The following is a 7,686-nucleotide window of genomic DNA, read 5'->3' as shown; positions in this document are numbered from 1 at the left end:
TGGGGCTCGGCTTATAAACAAAGCCTGCCAAACATTCTAGGCATACCTTTCTCGGCCTTTTGGCTAAGATCAAGTGTAGTATCTGTTCTTATCAGTTTAATATCTGATATGTGGGCCAATGGTCCACACGATATTAATTAATTTTTTAAGGGGGAAGGCCCGCCACAATAGCTTGCTATTGGGGTTTTCGAGAGTCGCCCAAGTGCTGCACTACTGCTCGGGCCAGGCTCACCCCACAAAACAGTCTCACAACCTTGCTTGTCTATTTTAGTAGAACACGTTTTATCATCACTTAAGATATCGTAAAAAATTTATAACAACCGGCAACATATAATATAACGATAATGTCCTCTCATAGATGGTATTGAGAAAAGTTACCCAGAATAATTTTATTCTTAACCTAGTAATAAAGAAAGACTCTATAATGTATATGGTTTTATCAACTTAACACGGTAATTTTTTTAAATATATTCTTACTATATTCACATTAATATAACGAAAAATAAAAAAGTTAGGCTCATTTTCACAATTACCACTAATATATACACATGGTATTGTCAAGTTGTTTCTACAAAAATATTATTTGATGGCTAAGTGAAAGAATGACAAAACTTTGTTGGTTTGTTGACTGAACATCTCTTAGAATGACACAACTTAAAGGGTTACATAAAGCATTTAACTCTCATAATAATATACAGTGGGGAACTGATCTTCGTACCTCTTTTGCGGAAAAAACACCGACCAACACAGCTCCCATCTCAACTTTCCCCAGTCTCAACTCCGAAAACTAGAAGCTCGATGGAGAGCATATGTTTTTGAGGAGCGACGCTGCATGTAAAGAGTTTACACCGTTCCAACTTTTCTCGCGCCTGTCATCCAAGGCAAAGCAACTCCACTCACCGGGCCGGAAACTGTAAACATTTGACCAATGATGAAAGAAATTAGTTCAAACATTTAGATATTCAATGCTTTGCATTTAGGACAGATAACTGAAAATTTTTCAACAAACAGGTGTCAATAAGATGCAAATGGTATTGTTATTATAATATATTATTATTATTAGGTGATTTGCTCGCAAAGCTTCCCTCATCCACGGAGTAAAAGAAAAGAATTCTGACAAAGGTATAAATAGAGATGCACGGCCTACTTGACAACATACTTACCTGGATGGGGTCAATGGGTGATCATTGAGGCCCATGGCCTAGGGAAGCAACTTCCATTGCACTTTGGAAGTTCCTAAGGTCTCCCAAGTGGTGGAGCCTACATCATAATTTGTGTTAGGGGGGCTTGCGTCCGCGCAGCCCCCGCAATTATAGTCAAGCATTTGCTGTGGTTTATGATAATGTATATTGTTTTATCAACTTAACACGCTCATATTATTTTTAAAAATATTCCTACTAGATTCACATTAATATCATGATACATATGGTATTGTCAGTTGGTTTCTCACATAGCGTTAACTCCATCATTTCACTTTTCTCGCATAGTCGCAACTCCATATTAAGTGAAATCAAATATCTCAGCAATAACATATGGTTCGAAGATTTGGTGTTCCTCAAAAATCTTTTAAATCTTGGTAAATTGTAAGAGTTTTAACAAACTGGAATGTCTGTGTTTCAAATGAGTTGTTAAGGCTAAATCGATGTTTTTTTTTCTGTTGGCTTGCAGTAAGAACATATTTGATCAGGCAACAGATTTAATTGCATAGTAATATATTATCATTACATAATTGATCTTTATAAGCCCAAGAGCAGCAGCAAAGAAATGATCTCCATACCTGATTTGAATGGACGTACGAACAACTTTGAATATCAGGACAAGCGAATGCTAATTCCCAATCAGCTTGAATGTCCCGTCTCAACTCCAAAAGTTAAAAAGGTTGAGAGATTATACTTTAAAAAGTGATACCTACATTCAGAATGAAAATCAGAAAGATTTAAATTACTGAGTGTGTACAGATTCAGCTTTAAGTTTTTCTTTGATAAAAAAAGAGACGATTGCCAGAAAGAACATATTGTGGAAACTCATATCGGATGAAGATTGACCCCAAGTATTACAATGACTTTCCCATGGATTTTTTTAATTAAAAAATGGTATTAATTTTCTAATACTAAGATCATACACGTTTTTTTCTTTTGTAGCTTCATAAAACAGAAGCTGATAATACCACCACGAGTTATTTTGTGTTGAGAGTTGTGGGGCTCGGCTTATAAACAAAGCCTGCCAAACATTCCAGGCATACCTTTCTCGGGCCTTTTGGCTAAGATCAAGTGTAGTATCTGTTCTTATCAGTTTAATATCTGATATGTGGGCCAATGGTCCACACGATATTAAATTAAATTTTTAAGGGGGAAGGCCCGCCACAATAGCTTGCTATTGGGGTTTTCGAGAGTCGCCCAAGTGCTTGCACTACTGCTCGGGCCAGGCTCCCCCACCAAAACATAGTCTCACAACCTTGCTTGTCTATTTTAGTAGAACACGTTTTTATCATCACTAAAATATCGTAAGAAAATTTATAACAACCGGCAACATATATATAATGATAATGTCACTCTCATAGATGGTATAGAGAAAAAGTTACCCAGAATAATTTTATTCTTAACCTAGTAATAAAGAAAGACTCTATAATGTATATTGTTTTATCAACTTAACACGCTAATTTTTTTAAATATATTCTTACTATATTCACATTAATATAACGAAAAATAAAAAGTTAGGCTCATTTTGACAATTACCACTAAATATATACACATGGTATTGTCAAGTTGTTTTCTACAAAAATATTATTTGATGGCTAACTGAAAGAATGACAAAACTTTGTTGGTTTGTTGACTGAACATCTCTTAGAATGACACAACTTAAAGGGTTACATAAAGCATTTAACTCTCATAATAATATACAGTGGGGAACTGATCTTCGTACCTCTTTTGCGGAATAAACACCGACCAACACAGCTCCCATCTCAACTTTCCCCAGTCTCAACTCCGAAAACTAGAAGCTCGATGGATAGCACATGTTTTTGAGGAGCGACGCTGCATGTAAAGAGTTTACACCGTTCCAACTTTTCTCGCGCCTGTCATCCAAGGCAAAGCAACTCCACTCACCGGGCCGAAACTGTAAACATTTGACCAATGATGAAAGAAATTAGTTCAAACATTTAGATATTCAATGCTTTGCATTTAGGACAGATAACTGAAAATTTTTCAACAAACAGGTGTCAATAAGATGCAAATGGTATTGTTATTATAATATATTATTATTATTAAGTGATTTGCTCGCAAAGCTTCCCTCATCGACGGAGTAAAAGAAAGAATTCTGACAAGGTATAAATAGAGATGCACTGCCTACTTGACAACATACTTACCTGGATGGGGTCAATGGGTGATCATTGAGGCCCATGGCCTAGGGAAGCAACTTCCATTGCACTTTGGAAGTTCCTAAGGTCTACCCAAGTGGTGGACCTACATCATAATTTGTGTTAGGGGGGGCTTGCGTCCGCGCAGCCCCCGCAAATATAGTCAAGCATTTGCTGTGGTTTACGATAATGTATATTGTTTTATAAACTTAACACGCTCACATTATTTTTAAAAATATTCCTACTATATTCACATTAATATCATGATAAATAAAAAGTTGGACTCATTTTCTCACTTGCGACCAAGCATATACATATGGTATTGTTAAGTTGGTTTCATTTCACTTTACTCGCATAGTTGGCAAGTCCATATTAAGTGAAATCAAATATCTCAGTAATAACATATGGTTCGAAGATTTTTTGTTCCTGAAAAAATCTTTTAAATCTTGGTAAATTGTAAGTGTTTTAACAAACTGGAATGTCTGTGTTTCAAATGAGTTGTTAAGGCTAAATTCGATGTTTTTTTCCTGTTGGCTTGCAGTAACAACATATTTGATCAGGCAACGGATTTAATTGCATAGTAATATATTATCATTACATAATTTATCTTTAGAAGCCCAAGAGCAGCAGCAAAGAAATGATCTCCATACCTGATTTGAATGGACGTACGAAACAAACTTTGAATATCAGGACCAATCGAATGCTAATTCCCATTTCAGCTTGAATGTCCCGTCTCAACTCCAAAAGTTAAAAAGGTTTGAAGAGATTATACTTTTAAAAAGTGATACCTACATTTCAGAATGAAAATCAGAAAGATTTAAATTACTGAGTGTGTACAGATTCAGCTTTAAGTTTTTCTTTGATTAAAAACAGACGATTGCCAGAAGAACATATTATGGAAACTCATATTGAATGAAGATTGACCCCAAGTATTACAGATGACTTTCCCATGGATTTTTTTTATTTTAAAAATGGTATTAATTTTCTAATACTAAGATCATACACGTTTTTTTCTTTTGTAACTTCATAAAACAGAAAGCTGATAATACCACCACGAGTTATTTTGTGTTGAGAGTTGTGAGGCTCGGCTTATAAACAAAGCCTGCCAAACATTCTAGGCATACCTTTCTCGGCCTTTTGGCTAAGATCAAGTGTAGTATCTGTTCTTATCAGTTTAATATCTGATATGTGGGCCAATGGTCCACACGATATTAAATTAATTTTTTAAGGGGGAAGGCCCGCCACAATAGCTTGTTATTGGGGTTTACGAGAGTCGCCCAAGTGCTGCACTACTGCTCGGGCCAGGCTCACCCCACCAAAACATAGTCTCAACCTTGCTTGTCTATTTTAGTAGAACACGTTTTTATCATCACTTAAAATATCGTAAGAAAATTTATAACAACAGGAAACATATAATATAAAGATAATGTCAGTCTCATAGATGGTATAGAGAAAAGTTACCCAGAATAATTTTATTCTTAACCTAGTAATAAAGAAAGACTCTATAATGTATATTGTTTTATCAACTTAACACGCTAATTTTTTTTAAATATATTCTTACTATATTCACATTAATATAACGAAAATAAAAAGTTAGGCTCATTTTCACAATTACCCTAAATAAATACACATGGTATTGTCAAGTTGTTTTCTACAAAAATATTATTTGATGGCTAAGTGAAAGAATGACAAAACTTTGTTGGTTTGTTGACTGAACACCTCTTCGAATGACACAACTTAAAGGGTTACATAAAGCATTTAACTTGCATAATAATATACAGTGGAGAACTGATCTTCGTACCTCTTTTGCGGAAAAAGAACCGACCAACACAGCTCCCTTCTCAACTTTCCCCAGTCTCAACTCCGAAAACTAGAAGCTCGATGGAGAGCATATGTTTTTGAGGAGCGACGCTGCCTGTAAAGAGTTTACACCGTTCCAACTTTTCTCGCGCCTGTCATCCTAGGCAAAGCAACTCCACTCACCGGGCCGGAAACTGTAAACATTTGACCAATGATGAAAGAAATTAGTTCAAACATTTAGATATTCAATGCTTTGCATTTTGGACAGATAACTGAAAATTTTTCAACAAACAGGTGTCAATAAGATGCAAATGGTATTGTTATTATAATATATTATTATTATTAAGTGATTTGCTCGCAAAGCTTCCCTCATCGACGGAGTAAAAGAAAAGAATTCTGACAAAGGTATAAATAGAGATGCACTGCCTACTTGACAACATACTTACCTGGATGGGGTCAATGGGTGATCATTGAGGCCCATGGCCTAGGGAAGCAACTTCCATTGCACTTTGGAAGTTCCTAAGGTCTACCCAAGTGGTGGACCTACATCATAATTTGTGTTAGGGGGGGCTTGCGTCCGCGCAGCCCCCGCAAATATAGTCAAGCATTTGCTGTGGTTTACGATAATGTATATTGTTTTATAAACTTAACACGCTCACATTATTTTTAAAAATATTCCTACTATATTCACATTAATATCAAGATAAATAAAAAGTTGGACTCATTTTCTCACTTGCGACCAAGCATATACATATGGTATTGTTAAGTTGGTTTCATTTCACTTTACTCGCATAGTTGGCAAGTCCATATTAAGTGAAATCAAATATCTCAGTAATAACATATGGTTCGAAGATTTTTTGTTCCTCAAAAAAATCTTTTAAATCTTGGTAAATTGTAAGTGTTTTAACAAACTGGAATGTCTGTGTTTCAAATGAGTTGTTAAGGCTAAATTTGATGTTTTTTTTCTGTTGGCTTGCAGTAACAACATATTTGATCAGGCAACGGATTTAATTGCATAGTAATATATTATCATTACATAATTTATCTTTAGAAGCCCAAGAGCAGCAGCAAAGAAATGATCTCCATACCTGATTTGAATGGACGTACGAAACAAGCTTTGAATATCAGGACCAATCGAATGCTAATTCCCATTTCAGCTTGAATGTCCCGTCTCAACTCCAAAAGTTAAAAAGGTTTGAAGAGATTATACTTTTAAAAAGTGATACCTACATTTCAGAATGAAAATCAGAAAGATTTAAATTACTGAGTGTGTACAGATTCAGCTTTAAGTTTTTCTTTGATAAAAATAGAGACGATTGCCAGAAGAACATATTGTGGAAACTCATATCGGATGAAGATTGACCCCAAGTATTACAAATTACTTTCCCATGGATTTTTTTAATTTAAAAAATGGTATTAATTTTCTAATACTAAGATCATACACGTTTTTTTCTTTTGTAGCTTCATAAAACAGAAAGCTGATAATACCACCACGAGTTATTTTGTGTTGAGAGTTGTGGGGCTCGGCTTATAAACAAAGCCTGCCAAACATTCTAGGCATACCTTTCTCGGCCTTTTGGCTAAGATCAAGTGTAGTATCTGTTCTTATCAGTTTAATATCTGATATGTGGGCCAATGGTCCACACGATATTAAATTAATTTTTTAAGGGGGAAGGCCCACCACAATAGCTTGCTATTGGGGTTTTCGAGAGTCGCCCAAGTGCTGCACTACTGCTCGGGCCAGGCTCACCCCACCAAAACAGTCTCACAACCTTGCTTGTCTATTTTAGTAGAACACGTTTTTATCATCACTTAAGATATCGTAAGAAAATTTATAACAACCGGCAACATATAATATAACGTATAAAGAAAAAGTTACCCAGAATAATTTTATTCTTAAGCTAGTAATAAAGAAAGACTCTATAATGTATATTGTTTTATCAACTTAACACGGTAATTTTTTTTAAATATATTCTTACTATATTCACATTAATATAACGAAAAATAAAAAAGTTAGGCTCATTTTCACAATTACCACTAAATATATACACATGGTATTGTCAAGTTGTTTTCTACAAAAATATTATTTGATGGCTAAGTGAAAGAATGACAAAACTTTGTTGGTTTGTTGACTGAACATCTCTTAGAATGACACAACTTAAAGGGTTACATAAAGCATTTAACTCTCATAATAATATACAGTGGGGAACTGATCTTCGTACCTCTTTTGCGGAAAATACACCGACCAACACAGCTCCCATCTCAACTTTCCCCAGTCTCAACTCCGAAAACTAGAAGCTCGATGGAGAGCATATGTTTTTGAGGAGCGACGCTGCATGTAAAGAGTTTACACCGTTCCAACTTTTCTCGCGCCTGTCATCCAAGGCAAAGCAACTCCACTCACCGGGCCGAAAACTATAAACATTTGACCAATGATGAAAGAAATTAGTTCAAACATTTAGATATTCAATGCTTTGCATTTAGGACAGATAACTAAAAATTTTTCAACAAACAGGTGTCAATAAGATGCA

General features: G+C 35.2%; 1 long non-coding RNA gene and 7 other non-coding genes across 8 annotated transcripts; 7 read left to right on the top strand and 1 right to left on the bottom strand.

Moving 5' to 3' along the window:
- The first annotated feature begins 42 nt into the window (after positions 1 to 42).
- On the top strand, positions 43 to 237 carry LOC135149078 (U2 spliceosomal RNA). Its single transcript, XR_010287140.1, has one exon. It is a non-coding gene; the product is annotated as a U2 spliceosomal RNA (small nuclear RNA).
- A 918-nt stretch (positions 238 to 1,155) lies between these two features.
- LOC135149037 (U1 spliceosomal RNA) lies at positions 1,156 to 1,308 on the top strand. Its single transcript, XR_010287100.1, has one exon. It is a non-coding gene; the product is annotated as a U1 spliceosomal RNA (small nuclear RNA).
- A 930-nt stretch (positions 1,309 to 2,238) lies between these two features.
- On the top strand, positions 2,239 to 2,436 carry LOC135149086 (U2 spliceosomal RNA). The gene has a single exon (XR_010287148.1). It is a non-coding gene; the product is annotated as a U2 spliceosomal RNA (small nuclear RNA).
- Positions 2,437 to 3,356: 920 nt separating this feature from the next.
- LOC135149034 (U1 spliceosomal RNA) lies at positions 3,357 to 3,510 on the top strand. The gene has a single exon (XR_010287097.1). It is a non-coding gene; the product is annotated as a U1 spliceosomal RNA (small nuclear RNA).
- LOC135148404 (uncharacterized) lies at positions 3,365 to 7,560 on the bottom strand. Its single transcript, XR_010286573.1, has 6 exons — positions 7,378 to 7,560; positions 6,244 to 6,381; positions 5,602 to 5,698; positions 5,157 to 5,349; positions 4,006 to 4,143; positions 3,365 to 3,461 (listed from the first exon to the last, which is right to left on the bottom strand). It is a non-coding gene; the product is annotated as an uncharacterized LOC135148404 (long non-coding RNA).
- On the top strand, positions 4,476 to 4,671 carry LOC135149080 (U2 spliceosomal RNA). The gene has a single exon (XR_010287142.1). It is a non-coding gene; the product is annotated as a U2 spliceosomal RNA (small nuclear RNA).
- Positions 5,594 to 5,747, top strand: LOC135149033 (U1 spliceosomal RNA). The gene has a single exon (XR_010287096.1). It is a non-coding gene; the product is annotated as a U1 spliceosomal RNA (small nuclear RNA).
- On the top strand, positions 6,715 to 6,910 carry LOC135149057 (U2 spliceosomal RNA). The gene has a single exon (XR_010287119.1). It is a non-coding gene; the product is annotated as a U2 spliceosomal RNA (small nuclear RNA).
- Positions 7,561 to 7,686: the final 126 nt, after the last annotated feature.

Source organism: Daucus carota, chromosome 8 (assembly GCF_001625215.2).
Source record: "Daucus carota subsp. sativus chromosome 8, DH1 v3.0, whole genome shotgun sequence".
NCBI lineage: Eukaryota > Viridiplantae > Streptophyta > Magnoliopsida > Apiales > Apiaceae > Daucus > Daucus carota.
This window is presented reverse-complemented; position numbering and strand designations above follow the sequence as displayed.